At 43.2% G+C, this 16792-nt stretch overlaps 1 long non-coding RNA gene across 1 annotated transcript in view; it reads left to right on the top strand.

Annotated features, from left to right (window-relative positions):
• LOC116749708 overlaps positions 1–11163 on the top strand; it is a 269124-nt gene extending 257961 nt beyond the window's left edge. Inside the window, exons 5-6 of the long non-coding RNA XR_004348680.1 lie at positions 7635–7715; positions 11105–11163. This is a non-coding gene — a long non-coding RNA (uncharacterized LOC116749708). The remainder of the gene's footprint in view (positions 1–7634; positions 7716–11104) is intronic.
• Positions 11164–16792: the final 5629 nt, after the last annotated feature.

Genomic DNA, 16792 nt, shown 5'->3' with positions numbered 1-16792 from the left:
TTCCAGTAGGTAGATGCTGGTAAACCACCATCAACTTTGCCAGTTTCCCTGCTGCAGATGTTCTCACCATATTTGATATCAACCAACCAAGGTGGTGTCCTTAACGTGGAGTTGGGAAGAGCTGCACAGAGCTCGGGTCCCAAAGGGGATGACAAACCTCCACCTGAGAGCCAGGAAACTCCGGGCTAGTTCCAGTAGGGAGGAACTAGCCACCGCAAGCCAGCTCCATTCACTCACTTGGGGCCCCATGATCCTCAAACCTTGGGAAGAACAAGCAAACCAGCACACTTTCCTGAGAAGGAGTGTGGCTTTCAGAGTTGTGTCAAACCACATTGGGGCCTTAGGCAAAAGGAAGAATCAGTGACACTGATCATGCCTCACTTAACAGTTTGAAATCTTGCTCATCATGGATGTTTTGCATTAATTTTGACTTTGAAAAACTATTGCATGAGATTTATTTTATTTATTTGGCCGTGCCACGTGGCCTGCGGGATCTTAGTTCCCTGACTAGGGATTGAATCCGCACCCCCTGCAGTGGAAGCGTGGAGTCTTAACCGCTGGACCGCCAGGGAGGTCCCTAGATTTTATATTACCTTTATTCCCTCTCTTCCTCCTCCTCCTGTTTGTTCTTCCCCTTCTCTTTTTCCTCTATCATCCCCTCTCCTTTTTTGCTATTTGTAGCAGAATGTTTAAGCTGCCAGAGACAGACCATATAGGTTCCGAGTAGCAAATGGCTCTGTCACTTAATAACCATATGACTCAGCACCTGACTTATAAGTCATTGCTGTTTTATATCTGTATACTTTTTTGGCTAATATATAATATGTATACACACATACATATATACATATATATTTGCTAGTAAACATTGAGTGTTTACTTTGTGTTGGGCACTTTGCTAATTATTTTATATACATTATGTCATTTAACCTATACACATAGAACATGAGGTTTATGAATGAGGAAACTGAGGCCCAAAGAGGTTAAATAACATTCCCAGAGTCACACAGCTAACCAGTGGTGGAGTTGGGATACATTAAAGCCCGTCTGATTCTAGAGCCTGCCCTTTAAACCTCATGTTGTACACGTTTTGGGGGTCAAGCCCCTGCACAGCTTCCTTACGGGAAGTGCGGTGGGTCTGTTTTAGGGCCCCTGTCCCCGTGAAGGCCTCTAGGAACCCCCGGTGAACTCCTGTGAGCCACACCCAGGCATCGTACGCAGGCCTAGGGTTCCCATTCGGGCCAGCGCCCACTATCACAAGGCAAAGCTAGAAAGCCTGGGATTAATTAGGGGAATTTATGCTTCCTGCGGAGAGTTCTTGGGGAGAGATGAAATCCATCTGCCAGTGTCCTTTTTTCTTTTTAAGATTTTTAATTTTTATACAGGTTTAAAGGTTACACTCCATTTACAGTCATTACAACATGTTGGCTACATTGCCCGTGTTGTATGACACATCCTTGGGCCTGTCTTACACCCAGTAGTTTGTACCTCCCAACCCCCCCCCCCCCCCCCCCCCCCCCCCCCCCCCCCGCTATATCGCAGAAATGGGAGAGAAGTGGTGACAGGTGCTCTGGAAGATCCACAGTTGCTCGCATTTTCTTCCACCAGATTAGAAACCTTACTTAGAAGATTCGGGCTCTGTCATTAACTAGCTGTGTGTGCAGCCCAGGAGTTGTGTGACAGGTGATCCTGCTTCTCGCAGGCTCCTCTAGCTCTTTGCGTCTCAAAGCAAACAAGGATGCCAAGTCAGGTTTCTCTCTGAGGCAAACCCTGAATGACAGCTGCTTTTCTTTTAAGGAATCCTCACCCGACAGGGAAGGCTAGGAGAAGCACACTCTGGCTGTGGCCCACACCCATGGGGGCTTCTGCTCACAACAGATGGGCTGACAAATGCTCGTGCACAATATCCTCCGCTAGATCTGCCTGTAATGCCCCTTCCTGGCATCCTGTACTTTTCCAGAAATCACGTATCACAACTCTGCAATAATGCAGCTATTTGCGTGATTGTTTACTATCTGTCTGCCCTCCGGACTGTAGCTTCAAGAGAGCAGGGCCTGTGTTTACTTTGTTCATTACTTTGTCTCGAACCTGAAGCCTGGTACACGCTAGGTTAGTCCTATGTTAGTAGGATGAATGAAGGAAGGAAAAACAATGAGACATAATGCATATCCAGATGGGTGGAGGGATATCCAGAAGCATAAAGTCAGGCTGGGCAAGGTCTCAAAGTCCCACTCCCCTTCCCTGAAAAGTTGAAGGCAGGGATTCTAATATGATGCCCAAAACAGGGTAGGAATAACATTCAGCCATGACTTTCCTAGAAAGGGAACTGTGAAATACAGAGGAGATTTAAAATCGTACAGATCACACCTGAAGGAGTTAAAATCTGCTTTCCAGAATATTCTGCTCACTGGAAGGACAACAAGCTATATAACGGTTTCTTGAGAAGGGTGATGCGAAGTCATGGGCCTCAAGGGGCTTTCCTGGCCCTTGGTCTGCCCCATAGGAAACACAGCTCCGTCTCTCAGGGACCACCTTGAAATGGACTGGAGCTGCCCTTCGGGCTGGGTGGAGCCTCTGGGGCTAGATGTTGGATTTGGGGGTGTGGCTTCTAGAAAGAAGCCACAGCGAATATTGAGACAGGAGCAGCCCCTGGTTTCTCCAAGGTCTTGTTTTGACTCAACACTCCAGGTGGGAGAGAAACCAGAGAGGTAGCACAAGCTAAGCAAAAGTTCATTTAAAACTTAGCCTCGGGCTTCCCTGGTGGTGCAGTGGTTGAGAGTCCGCCTGCTGATGCAGGGAACACGGGTTCGTGCCCCGGTCCGGGAAGATCCCACATGCCGCGGAGCAGCTGGGCCCGTGAGCCGTGGCCGCTGAGCCTGCGCGTCGGGAGCCTGTGCTCCGCAAAGGGAGAGGCCACAGCAGTGAGAGGCCCGCGTACAGCAAAAAAAAAAAAAAAAAAAAAAAACTTAGCCTCTTAATTGTCCATATCCATTAAGACAGTGACCATGAGCTTATAGTTCACTCTCCAGGGCCAAGCAAGTTGCACTGATTTTGAAAGTAGCCAGCTTTGAAGAACCAATTCACCCAATTCTAAAATGAACCGTTCTTTATGGAAGCAGTGCCGCACTTCAGGACCACAAAATGGGCTTAGGAGATGAGAAAAGGGCACTTCTGTGAAGTCAGGATATGGGGTGTCTCAGAGGAGATAGGTTAATAAAAGGAGAGAGGCAACTTCACAGAAGGAAATGGATTCTCCTTTGATTAATGATGTGCAGGAAAACTTGACGTCATTATTAACGCTTATAGTATACAGATAAAATGGGCCCCACCCTAATGTGAGCACAGGGCAGGATGTGAAGAATTCCACGGCTTTGTCACCATTTTAAAAAGTCTCTCTCTCTCTGCATTTGCATGTGCGTGCGTGCGTGCGTGCGTGTGTGTGCGTGTTAAGGGTTTCAAGAGAAATGGTGGTGGTAGTTTACAGAGTAAGACAGAATTGTTGTGTTTCTACTTTCAGCTCTTAGGGGGAAAATACATAAGAAGAGATGATTCATTACTGTTTGAAAAGTGCTCTGAGATCCTCTGATGAAAGGTAATTAGAGGTCAGAGATGTGAGTCCTGGATGTGTGATGACAGCCTGTGATTATCTTTTGGAGTGGCGCTAGACTATCTAGAATGCACTTCTCTCCTCCATCTCCGCCAAACAGGAAAATGGGTGCAGGGAGGGCAGGGCTGGCAGGAAGAGGAGGTGTCAGGCAAAGCCCGTAGTATTTCATATTAACCGGGAGGGAGACAGCCTGGGGACCTGGGGTCTGCGCTGAAGCTGCATGTCTGAGTGTGACCAGGGCCTGCCTTCCTTCCCCAGGGGAGTTTGCCCCTGCCCTCCACTGTCCCTTGCAATCTGAACTCTGTTGCTTTTTAGGGTGGTCTATTTGGTCAAGTTCTCCCAAAGGATTTAATGATCACTGTCTTGTCGCAGTGGAAACCACCTGATTTGCAGGAGAACTGCAGCATCGTTTTCTGTTGTATTGATATCTGGGTAACAATCGTCAGCCATTAAAACCTTTATCATTCTCTGCATTTATGGATCTGCTTTTCTTAGATCATCTTTTCTTCAACGAAGTCTTATTTTGAGAGGAAGAAGCTCTGTCTACTGTCCAGGACATAGCTAGAGCGACGCCACCTCGCAGTCAGGCAGCATCTCTGACTGCAGGTGTCAGGGGCGGCCGCGTGTGGTGGTCAAACCTCAACTCCAGAGGTGGCTCCAGTTCTGGATCTGCTGCCCCTGCTCACAGGATTTTAGGCAAGTTATTCAACCCCTCAGAGTCATGGTTTCCTCATTTGTGAAATAGAATAAGAAAGTATCTCCCTCTTTGTGTTACTGTAAGCATTTAAAGAGTGATTATGTATAACACATAATAAGGCCTCATATATAGGAAGCACCAAATAAGTGCTTGCTGCTGCTTCTATTACTACTACTATTATTATTATTTCCTAAAAAACTATAGGCTGATTTAGAGCAAATTATTATGAGTATTATTTCCATCAAAATTACAGTCTCCTAAAGAAACTAAGGATTTAAAGCAAAATGCTCAAGTAGATAAAATTATTTGTGGTATTCTCCCACTTCTATTCTTAGTTTCTCCCTTTTTCTTTTGGCTCTTCCGAATTGCTGACACATTACCATGTGTCTGATCATTATCATGGCTTAAGGTTTTAGAGATGTGTTAAACATATCCCCTATGAGTGTAAGCTACTTAAGGTACAAATACCTACGAGGGTGAATTCACGCTTTCAAAGGAGACTGAAAGCTTGATGCTTTTCTGAAAGATGCAGTAATAAACTCTGTAGACTTCCAGAACTTTAAATCTGGACTGCAGGGGCCATCAAGTTCAAGCCCAGAGTAGGCAAATGATTCACCCTTGGAGACAGGCATAGTTGGTTAGTGACAGAGTGGGTCTAGAGTCTTGGGTTAAATTAGTCAATAAATGAACATGGTATGACTCCTTATGAAGCTGCTTCTGCTGAACTGCACTGTGGCAATATGCCATCAGTCTCCAGGAAAGGATGTTATAAGATTGCTTGTAAAACTTCTTTTATGCACTGACGGGGGTGTTGCTGAGGATGTCATCCTGATACTTTTTATGAGGACACTTGAGGGGCCGTATCTTTCACTTCTAAGTACTGGGAATAGCTGGTGCTTATGAGACAATTGTTTTCATCTGATGAGTGCCCTGAACTTTTTATGTGATCATTGATCCGGTGATCAATGCTTTTTGCATTGGCCACCGGGAAGCTCAAGAACAAATGTACATTCTATCTCTGTGAATAAAAGCCAATAGCTACTACAAGTTACAGATGTTCATTACAGCTGAAAACTTTGTAGGCAGTTTTTCTAAGCTGTGTTCTACTGATCACTGGCATCCTCTGACACTATGGATATTTCCTGGGAGGAAGAGGAGTTTTGGGGTCGTTCACATTGCATACTTTACCTCCTTCTTGGATATTCATGATGTACGTATCGGTATCTTAAAGGCTCTGAGAAGTCTGACAGTTTATAATCAAAACAAAAAGAACTTTTAAAACTGTGTTTAGCCCTGTACTTGTAAAAGGTATTTGATCACAGAATCTTCTTTAAAAATTATCTTAGAAGTCTCTAATTTTATATGAAACACGTTTGGGGAATACTGTCTTCAGTAATCTGTAACCTAATCCTGTTTATTGGATTTGTGTCAGTACAAAAGTTGGCTCTTGACGGGGTAAGATGTGATTCTTTCTGCTCTTGCTGAGCAGACTGAGAGTCCAGGTGTGTATATTGGACCACATGACTGATGAGGTCCCTTTGAGCTCTAAAATTCGATGATTCCCGATCGTAAAAATGAAGAAAAGCGTCTCAAGAGTATCTGCTCATAGAATAAGAATTTAAGTTTACTAACATGAAGACTAAAGTTAGAGATCAGAACATTGTATGTAACATTTCTGGTGCTATTTATCCACGTCTAATCTAAAAGATTGCTTTAAAAATCATATTTATAAAAACAACTCTCAGGAGAGTTTACAAAGATGCACATTTCCTTTGAAAAGCCTCTAAGTTGAAAGATACAAGATTTTTCATCTGAACTCCTGTTTGGGTATAGAATTTACAGCCCCCCTTCCTGCTTTGATAAAGGCTTTTCTAATGGGGGTGGTGCAGCTTCATGGTGTATCTCCAGGGGGTTGTGCAACTAGATTTACTGCTGAAGCATGTGGCCCACGCAGAGACCGCATTGTTCATTCACAGGCACCTTTGCCGTTAAGACCCTTCCCTTCCACTCTCCATTAAAACTCAACAAACAAAAACCAACAGCAAGGTCCTCAAACCCCAGCCACGTAGGTATTACTTGGGTGGGAGCCTGGGGCTTGCCTCAGACAACACACCCAGCTTCTGGAATTGTTCCGTCCTCTTGACCAGTGAGCCAGACCCAAGGGGAAATAGCAAGGCAGAATCCCCTTCAAAGAGAGGCGACGGGCTGCGGGCAGCAGGGACAGGCTCTCATGCCTGGGTCCTTGGTTGGCATCCAGCTTCTCCCACAGCCTCCTGGACGTGGCACCATAACTCCAGTGGCTTTCATTGCCTCTCTGTGTATGACCAGAGAGGGTGTGATTTCATTTTTTCTCTGGGCCACTTGTCTCTCTGAATGTATTTCTGAGTTTTTCTCCCTGTTTGACTATGCCTACTATGTATCAGGCATTATGTCACAAAAATGCGTATGCCCCAGGACTTCCCTGGTGGCACAGTGGTTAAGAGTCTGCCTGCCAATGCAGGGGACACGGGTCCGAGCCCTGGTCCAGGAAGATCCCACATGCCGTGGAGCAACTAAGCCTGTGCGCCACAACTACTGAGCCTGTGCTCTAGAGCCCGCGAGCCACAACTACTGAGCCCGCGTGCCTAGAGCCCCTGCTCCACAACAGGAGAGGCCACCGCGACGAGAAGCCCGTGCACCACAACGAAGAGTAGCCCCCGCTCGCCGCAACTAGAGAAAGCCCACACGCAGCAACGAAGACCCAACACAGCCAAAAATCAATAAAGAAATTTATTTTAAAAAATGTGCATGCCCCTGTCCTTGCCCTTGAGGAAGTCACCATGTTGAAGAGCAGATGGGCACTAGAAAAAATTTTTCATCCAATCTGACGGAGACTCCAAACAAGCCGTGTATAAAGAGCAGGGAGGTAGTGATGGAGGTGACATTTGAGTCAGGTCTTAGACAATGTGCTGGACGCTGATTTTTCCATTCATGGAATTACTTTTTCTGCTTAATGGCAACCAGCCTGCTAGAAGGGGAAGTATAAACCAATAACTTATTTTGGATTAAGTCAGCAGACTAGCCGACCAAGCCTATTAGCTAAAGGCTAGACTCTGATGTCCAGCAATTCGGTGACTATTCAGGCTTTCATTCAGTTACTGGAGGATGAGACCATCTGGAAAGTGGACTCTCTAGAACTTACTCTCAAGTTTCCTATTGTAAAGATGTTCTAGGGATAGTTTTGATTTCGGAAGCTCCTGGAGTTAGCTTTGCTTTATATGTTTAATAAAGTCTAGCTTCCCAATTTCATGGCAGACAGAAAATAAACGACATGTTTCAATCGCTGTACAGGTGAAAAGGAAGATCACTGCTGAAGAACGAGTTTTAATGTAAATTTCAGAAGACATTTTACAAAGTGCATGAACGTATCAGGTAAGCTGGCTGCTGGAGTTTGCTGTTCTTTAGAGAGCTGACACTGGAAGGTGAGTAGCAGACCTAGTGCTGGGCAGAATTCTGTGGAGTTTTTTCAAGTTCCTTTGACAAGGAAAAACCATGGGTGTCGACCATGTGACATGAGATCCATCACTTCCCTGGCTGTACAAATAGTTCTCTAATTTGATGTTAGTAGATCTTTCACTTTAGCAAATACTCTTTTTCTTTAGATTTAGCATTTCAGGTCTCCTCCCACACCCCAAAATTCAATTTAATTATGATTTTTGGCTATCTGTGTTTATTATATTTAGACCCAATAGTAGCTTTGTCTTCTGTTCTGTCATGGGGTTGAGATAGAATCCATCCAGCTGTTTTTCCAGACCCCAAACTTAAATTGTACCCTTCACCACCAAAACTATGGGACTGGCTTAACATTTGAAAGCAGCACTTATACATCCGTTTCCGATTTGAAACTTAGGTTCTACTATTTCCAGACTTGAGAGTTTTGCTTCTCACTATTTGTTATCATACACTTCCTCTTGGCGTTGCAGTGGGTACGTGTGACTCCTACCAAACCTCAGACTACTTAAGAACAAGGAATGGGTTTCATTTGTCTTTATATTCCATAACTTATTACATAAAGGTGGTGCTTAATAAATAATTTGTTAAACATATATTATACATTTATCCTAAAAGTTCATAGATTGGACCATCAGGTGCAGGTTTCCCTGGGTAAGAGGTGAAAAAGCGAAAGTACCATGTATACAAGTGTCAGAACTTGACTTCTCTTAATAACTTTTTTTAAAAGGGCAGATAAAGGAATCTCCTTTTAAATAAATGTGGATTCCTCCCCAGTGTGATCCAAGGATCGTGATTTACTTTGCGGTCAAATGAGACACTTTGCTTTAAGATCTTGTATGTGTGGATCATATATTGTCTCAAGCAAGATGCCATCTGAACTGTGAAGTGAAAGGCGTTCCCTCTGTGGAAGGGCTGAGGCAGAGCTGCTTCAGTATTTCTCATCTGAAGTCCCAGTTGCACACTAGCTACCATTTCCTGAGCATCTGCCCTGTGCCAGGCATTCAGGCATATGATCTCAATTAATCCTCACAAGGATTCCGAGGCTTACAGGGGTTAAATGGCTTCCCCAAAGCCCCACAGGTAAACATCTTGGAAGCCAAACCTATGAACAAGCCTCCCCCAAGTTGGCGTTCTCTCAGCACTCCCTGTCTTTTTTTATTTATTTATTTATTTTATTTTATTTTATTTTTTAAACATCTTTATTGGGGTATAATTGCTTTACAATGGTGTGTTAGTTTCTGCTTTATAACAAAGTGAATCAGCTATACATATACATACGTTCCCATATGTCTTCCCTCTTGCGTCTCCCCCCGTCCCACTCTCCCCATCCCACCCCTTCAGGCTGTCACAAAGCACCGAGCTAATATCCCTGAGCACTCCCTGTCTTGGTGAGTGAAAATTTTAGCATCCACTTCCTCCAGCGAGAAATCCTCTTTCTATATCCAACTTCTGAGTCCTGCGGAGGTAACATCCACCCATCTGTAGACTCCCTGCCCGGCTTCCGTTCCAGCCCAGCTGCCATCTGCCCTCCGCGGACAGCACAGTAGCCTCTGTAGTAGTCTCCCTTGCCCTCCTCAAATCTAGTCCCAATACTAAGCTTAAGTGGTCTTCTCAAAAGTCACATGATTTTCCTGATTAAAAATCCTCCAGTGATTTTTCTGTTCACTCTTAGAGACCAGAGTCCTTAGCCAGGCTCACCGTGCCCTCCTGGCCTGGCCCGTGTGACCACCCAGTCTCTCATTTTCTGGGCCTCCACCCAACCAGCTGGTCCCTCAGCCTGGAATATTCTTCCTGTCCCTTTCAGAGTCTAGGTTGATGCCCACTCAGCTGACGGAGCTCAGCTCAACTGTGTCTTCCTCAAGGGACTTCTGTGTACTTTTTTGGCATCGTGTGCTTCTCCTTCATAGTGTTTATTTTTTACATTTGCTTGCTTTATTATTGGATTACTGTCTGGCTCTCTCATGAGTCCGTAAGCTGCGTGAGGGCAGGGACCATGTCTGTTTTCATTCACCAGATCTTAGCCCAGAACCTGAAGGGAGCAAACAGTTGATGAGTATTTGTTGCATAAACAAATACTTGTTGCATAAATGCACTAACCACTGGCAAGTGACAGAAGGGAGATTTGAACTTAAAAGTTCAATGTCCCCCCGGGACTTCCCTGGCAGTCCAGTGGTTAAGACTCCATGCTTCCACTGGTTCGATCCCTGGTTGGGGAACTAAGTTCCCGCACGCTGCCTGGCGCGGCCAAAAGAAAAAAATAGTTCAGTGTCACCTGTCTTTAGGATGTGGCCAGAGCTCCAAATGGTGATGACTGAATGACGTGTGGGGACAGAGGAAGGTTGAGGTTAGGAGTCCAGCTCACTCCTCCCTCTGGGACAGGAAGGGGCTGTCAATTGAGCTTGTGGTCATCGAAGATTCCCTGAGCTCCAGCCCCATTCCAGGTACTTTACGTACGTTCTCGAAATTAATCTCTCTCAACAAGCCTTCAGGAGGTTAAGTAACTTGCCAAGTCACCCAGAAATCAAGTATGGAGTCTAGGTTCAAGCCTAGGCCATTTGGCTGTTGACCCATGTTTGTAACCCCGTTGCTATCTGTCCTTGCCTTACCTTGTTCCATGTTTTCCCCCTCACTCTGAGTCCCTCTCTGATCTTGGTTTCTGTTCTTTTTCTTGTAAATCTGCACTTATTTCTTCTTTAACTTATCATCCATATCTCTTCTCTTCCCCCACTTCTTTTCCCCCTTCCTCCGTCTTCCCTTCCTCTCTCCCTCCTAATTCCATTAGAGATGAGAACCATGGCGTTACTTACCTGAAATTTATATTTCGGGAAGCTTTCTACCAGCAGCCAGATGCTTCTTGCACACTTTGCAACTTGGTAGACCAAAATGCAGTTGAGAATTATAAATGTGTAAGCCTGTGTCCTCTTACTTTTATGATTGGTTAAGGTTCAGTTTTTAAATCACCTCCGATTTTGAATCTGAACTACTAAAGGTAGTAAAAGCAATATAAAGAAAAGGAAATAAACTTCAAAACTGGCCTTTTTTTTTTTTTCCTGTGAGAAGTCCACTACAAATTGTGGAGATGCTTCTCCAATAAAATTAGATTCTGCCGCTGCCTGCTGCTTCCCTCCGCATTTCATCTCTCTTCTCTAAATCGCTGCAGCCTCCCTTGGGACACTAGGTAATCTGAAGAAAGAATAGGGTGTTCTGGCACCACGAGTTCTACAGAGAGCTAAGGCACATTGATTTGCATTTCTGGGTCAGCATGATTTCACTTTCACTTAACCCTTGTACTGACCCTTGTTTTTCAGCACTTTGGCTCTTTCTGTGGTCCATCCGGGAGCATGCAATGTCCTTGACCCACAGATGGTAAGTGTCCCCTGGCAACCAAAAGCCTGCAAACTGCGCCAAACTCCCCTCTTCAATGTTCCCAGCATCACTTAGGTCCTTTGAGTGAGGAATTGACCAATATCTTAGGTGTCTGTGAATGCAGATTTTATTTACATTTGCGAAGGTAGTTTTGTGTGTTAATGGAAGATGAAATAAACATTAGAAATCACATTATTCACATGTGTCCACGGCTGCCCGAGTTTTGCACCTCTTGTGTGGTTGTTAATCCTTGATGTAATGAGAAGAGTAATGGAGGACGATGGATGTTGTATTCTGTCTCTCTTGGTACAAGTCATGCTGGGGATTCTATGAACACCCACAGCGTGTCGGAAAGAGCGACATGACATATATCTAGGGCTTCAGAATAAGGCTGTTTCTGCTGTCTTATTCACAGTGTAATTTCTCGTAAGAGGGAGCAAAGACCCCAACAAGATTTAATTACTTGCACTGTGACAGGAACGGGTTATTAGTTGTCCACCTGTAGTGAGGTCCACTTGTCCAGAAGACCCTGTGTGAAGGTAAAGGTGCACTAAGATACAATGTGCTATACAAATGTGGGACGGGAGCTCAATGTCAAAATAATTGAGATGGAATATTAATGAAATGTTTGCCTGCCAAAGCTTTAACTCAGTTGGTAAGAATAATTTTATGGCTTTTTTCTTAATTATAGAAGTAAAATCATAATTGTATGATATGTGAATTATATCTCAAACAACTGTTTTAAAAAAGTAGTAACAAGAACATTATAGAAGAGACAGGTAAACAATGAGAATAAAATCAAAATACCAGTAATTCCAGTTCCCAGAGATAACCACAGATAGCGTGATATGTTTTCTATTATTTGTGGTATGTGAAGACAAAACTGTGAAATAGTGTAAAAAGTAGTGTTGAAATCTTTTAATGCGTTATGATCATTAAATATTCTTCTCCCTCTGCACAGTGTTCTGTCATTTGAGTGTTTTATAAAATTCGAAGCAGTTCTCTATTGTCGGACATCTGGGCTGAATCCAAGTTTTTGACAGTGTGTAGCTCCGTAATGAACATCCTTGTAACTATATCTTTGGGCACTATGATGATTTCTTAGATACATTTCTAGATATCTAGTTGCTCTAAGAAAACGTACTCTTTTCAGGCTTTAAAACCCACACATACACATATATTCCTTCAGAAAAGTTGAATCAATTTATACTAGCAGTGTATGCCATTGTACTTATTTTTATATACATTCCCCAACATTAGATATTATTTAAATTTTTTTTCCTGTTTGACAAGTGAAAAATGGTATCTTATACTAGTAATTTTGACTCCTTAGGTTCTTAATGAAGTTAAACATTCTTTTGTATAACTATTGGTCATTTAAAAATCACTTATTTATTTATTTTGCTGTACACGGGCCTCTCACTGTTGTGGCCTCTCCTGTTGCGGAGCACAGGCTCCGGACGCGCAGGCTCAGCGGCCATGGCTCACGGGCCCAGCCACTCCACGGCATGTGGGATCTTCCCGGACCGGGGCACGAACCTGTGTCCCCTGCATCGGCAGGCGGACTCTCAACCACTGCGCCACCGGGGAAGCCCTTATTTATAATTTTAAAATCATTTTTCATATATGTTGCTTATCTTTTTGTTATTTTGTAAGATTTTCCAAACAATCTAATGAAGCTATTAATTCTTTGTCATCCTTTGATTTAAGTTAAAAAAACAAACAAACTCTACTGAAATGAAAGTGGTGCAGATTTTTCCTTAGAAAAAGAGCAGTTTAGCTGAAATCGATGGTAGAGACACAGCCTACTCCTGGCTACATTCACCGGGTACGTGGATGGGTTTGTTAACTTAGTGTATATACCTCAGTTGTTTTCTGGCAAATACTCCTAAATCAAGAGCCAGAAAGCATCATCTTTACAAGTAACTGTGGTTTCATTTTGAGATACATAAATTATTTGAAGTGAAATAAAAATTATAAACAATTTTCAGCATTAGACAGTCTTATATTTATATCATCCGTTTCCAAAGAATTTTAATTCAAAATATTTTTAAAGGTCAATTTATGTTTCCTTTTAATTCAGCTGCTTCATGGGTGGGGTAGTTATTTTCTCTATTTTAGGAGTAATCTAAGTGGGGACAAACATGGGTCAGAACTTCAAGATAGACAAAAGGAACTTCTAAGATTGGATGATGTCTTGGACTGGATTCTTAAAGAGAATTTAAGATGTTTGATGATATTGTGTTCCTTTCTCTCTCTCTCTCTCTCCCTAATTGGCTGCATGACCTTAAATAACCCTCATCTTTGCCTCTACCTGCCTGAGGCAAGGGGGTGGGCAGGGATGGTCGAGCCACCAATGAGATGGCTTAAGCATGCAGTATTTTCCAAAATTAAGATGCTTAATCATTTCAAAGTATCATTTTTTCCCTGCTACGTAAAAATGTAAATACGCTGGGTGTGCGCGCACTCACTCGCGTCTGTGAGTTCGCACACACATTTTGTTGCCTGATCACTCATCATTGAAAAACATTTTCTCCATTTTGCCTTTCAGAATTGTCAAATGTGTACATAGTTTTTCAAATTTCTAATAAGATTGCTATGTTTTAATGATTGGCGGTCACTACTCTTATTAACTAATGGAGATAGTGATGGTTACATCTTAACCCAAAGAGGTGTGTAAGGATAAGTAAAGGGGTCTGTTAAGTCGCCCCTCACCTAGAAAAGGACTGCTGTCTTTAAACAGCAACATCATCACTCTTTTCCAGATTGTGGGGTGGGAGTGAGGATAATACTTTAAATGATGAAGTTGGCATTTCCCATCTGTTGTACTTCAAACACAGGCCTCTTTCTCTCTACCAATCACAAATATAAAAACTCTGCCGATGGTTTGACCATCTGGATTTCCCATCATACCTGTTTTCACACCTGGAGATTCAGTGCAGGTCTTTTTTTTTTTTTTTTTTTGCGGTACGCAGGCCTCTCACTGTTGTGGCCTCTCCCGTTGCGGAGCACAGGCTCCGGACGCGCAGGCTCAGTGGCCATGGCTCACGGGCCCAGCCGCTCCGCGGCATGTGGGATCCTCCCGGACCGGGGCACGAACCCGCGTCCCCTGCATCTGCAGGCGGACTCTCAACCACGGCGCCACCAGGGAAGCCCAGTGCAGGTCTTTGACTGATGCTTTTCAAAATGTCTCATAAAATCAAAGGACAGACAAACAATATTTTTCTAGAATTGTGAACCAACGTTCACAACTTTTGTTACTGCTCTTAGAATTGTTAATAATCTTAGCCTCAGGTGATTTCAAAAATGCTTTTTTGTTGTTGTTTTAAAGCAAACCATGACATTCTTACTAGCTGCTCGTGTTTACCAGTGTCATAGCTTAAGATTAAAGCAGTGGGTGATAGTAGTCCCAAATTCAATATTAAGCACAGAGTTCCATATTCAACTTTAATTAAAATATTTACATGCTCATGGTTTGCCTTCTCTTAGGGTTACGTTTGTCAGCTGTCAGGCTCTGCTAACTGAATAGGTATTTAAAATGCCACTTTGAATCTGTCTAAGGCTGTAACATTATTCTGAATTATTACTAAATTAGCCATTTCTGCAGACCTGTCTGCCTCCGTCTGGCTTGGTACCAAGCCCAGCTTGGGATCCAAGGGCTGCCTTAATACAATGCAGTAGGCCCCAAGTTTCCTTTTTTCCTTAGTCACTACTCAAGCAGCAATTTGCTTACTTTTGCTGTTTCCTAATTTTTCAGAGGAATGACAGACAAGCTATTAAGCTTCGGTTTCTCTCTAGATCCTATCAGTTTCCTCAAACACAGTTATCTCCCCTGTTAGCCCCTGGTGTTCTGCTGGGGATTAGTGGGTCCCACTGGCCAGCTGCTGCCTCTCCCCTGCAGCTCTATTTGCTTTTACGGAGCAGGGAACTGATTCCACTAAATGTTATACACATGGAGACCCTTTAGCAGGAACAGCAGTGCAGAAACAGGAGCTCTCATTGCTTTCCTGACGTCAGACGAAAGGACCTGGCCACTTAAATATCACATTTTTTACTTCCTTTTTAGTTCAAGTGAGGGAGGAGGTGCAATCTTGGGGCAGAATGAAGCTGGCCCTGGCTAGGGTCATTTTTGTCTGTTAACCCTACCCCAGTGAGATTTTAAATAATTATTAATAACTTTGGAAGGTCCAGGGCACAAGGACATGATTAAATACAAGATTTGGACCATCCACTCTGAACCATGTAGCATTACTAATGAATATGATAAAAGAAACTTTCATCAGGTTAAGAATGTTGCTGCCTTCTTGGTAGGTTTACTTCCTTCTTTCTTTGTAAAGCTTCACAGTAAGTAACCCAGAGTGAAACTAGATCTTGGTGTGGGGAAAGAGGATGAGGTGGAGGAACGGTCATGTTATTAAGTTATTGCAAATGTAGTGACTGGTGATTTTACACGTACGCATTCCACATTACAGGAAGCTCACACATCTAAGAGACCATGCCCTTATGGCCCCTCACCACCAAATTTTCCATTCTCTGCCTCTAAAATCTCAGCTTCCCGAAGGCTTGCTTATTTTATCACGTCAATTACTTTTCTATAGTGAAGGAGGAACAGGTCACTTGAATTTCAAGAATAAGAAAGCAAGCTACGTGAACCAACCAAATCTAAAGGACAAAAGAGATTTTTGTCCAGTCATTTGCAGACTATAGTGTGTTCCTCCTTCACTCCACAATGCTTCCTTTGAGATGACTTTTTTTTTTTTTTTTTTAAATAATGGAAACAAAATAATCTTGCCAGTAGGGTCATGGAAAATTTTACCAACTCCATTTGTTCACAGTTGCCCATCCCTTCTCATTTCTTCTCCTTCTTTATATGTAAAAACTTCCTTTTGAACTTCTTTGATTTATTTTTCTATTATAAAAAGCAATTTATAATAAAAGCTTATAACAATTTGAACAATGTTAAGGCATATAAATGAAAACACACGCTCCCTGCCCCAGTGCCATTCCTTCCAGCCACATCCAGTTTTTACCTGTTCATAGAGCCACAGTCCATTAAGGTTTCTGTGAAGCATTGGCAAAGGCAGTACAGAAATACAGAGAAGGAAGGAACTGAGTGCCAACAAGCCTGCTTCCCGAAGATGCACAAAGTAAAGGGAGGAAAGAGAGCATGAACTAGACCAAGGAGAGATGAGAAGGAAGGAACTGAGTGCCAACAAGCCTGCTTCCCGAAGATGCACAAAGTAAAGGGAGGAAAGAGAGCATGAACTAGACCAAGGAGAGATGAGAAGGAAGAGGCAGCTCCTTGAGGGTAGAGTTTCTGCCATAACCATCTTTATAACCTTATCAGACTAGGAAAATGCCTACTGGGTAGTGGTGCTGAAGAATGAATAAGAACGAAGAGCAGGAACTAACCGGCTAAGGTTAAGCAGAGTTGAAGTAATTTAGGCCTTTGCAGTCTATCAAAGGCTTTCTTGCTTGAATTTTACATCTCTGCCTTGGGTTTTTCATCTGTAAGCAGCCAGTAGGTGCTACTTTGAGGTTGAGTACTACAGGTAGTTGCTGCTAAATTGAACCAATAGTAAAGATAAAAACCGTTTGGAACAAATCCATACTTGGAAGAGGAAGTTTCT

Source organism: Phocoena sinus, chromosome 2 (assembly GCF_008692025.1).
Source record: "Phocoena sinus isolate mPhoSin1 chromosome 2, mPhoSin1.pri, whole genome shotgun sequence".
NCBI lineage: Eukaryota > Metazoa > Chordata > Mammalia > Artiodactyla > Phocoenidae > Phocoena > Phocoena sinus.
The sequence above is the reverse complement of the archived record's forward strand: the minus strand, read 5'-3'. Positions and strand labels throughout refer to the sequence as shown.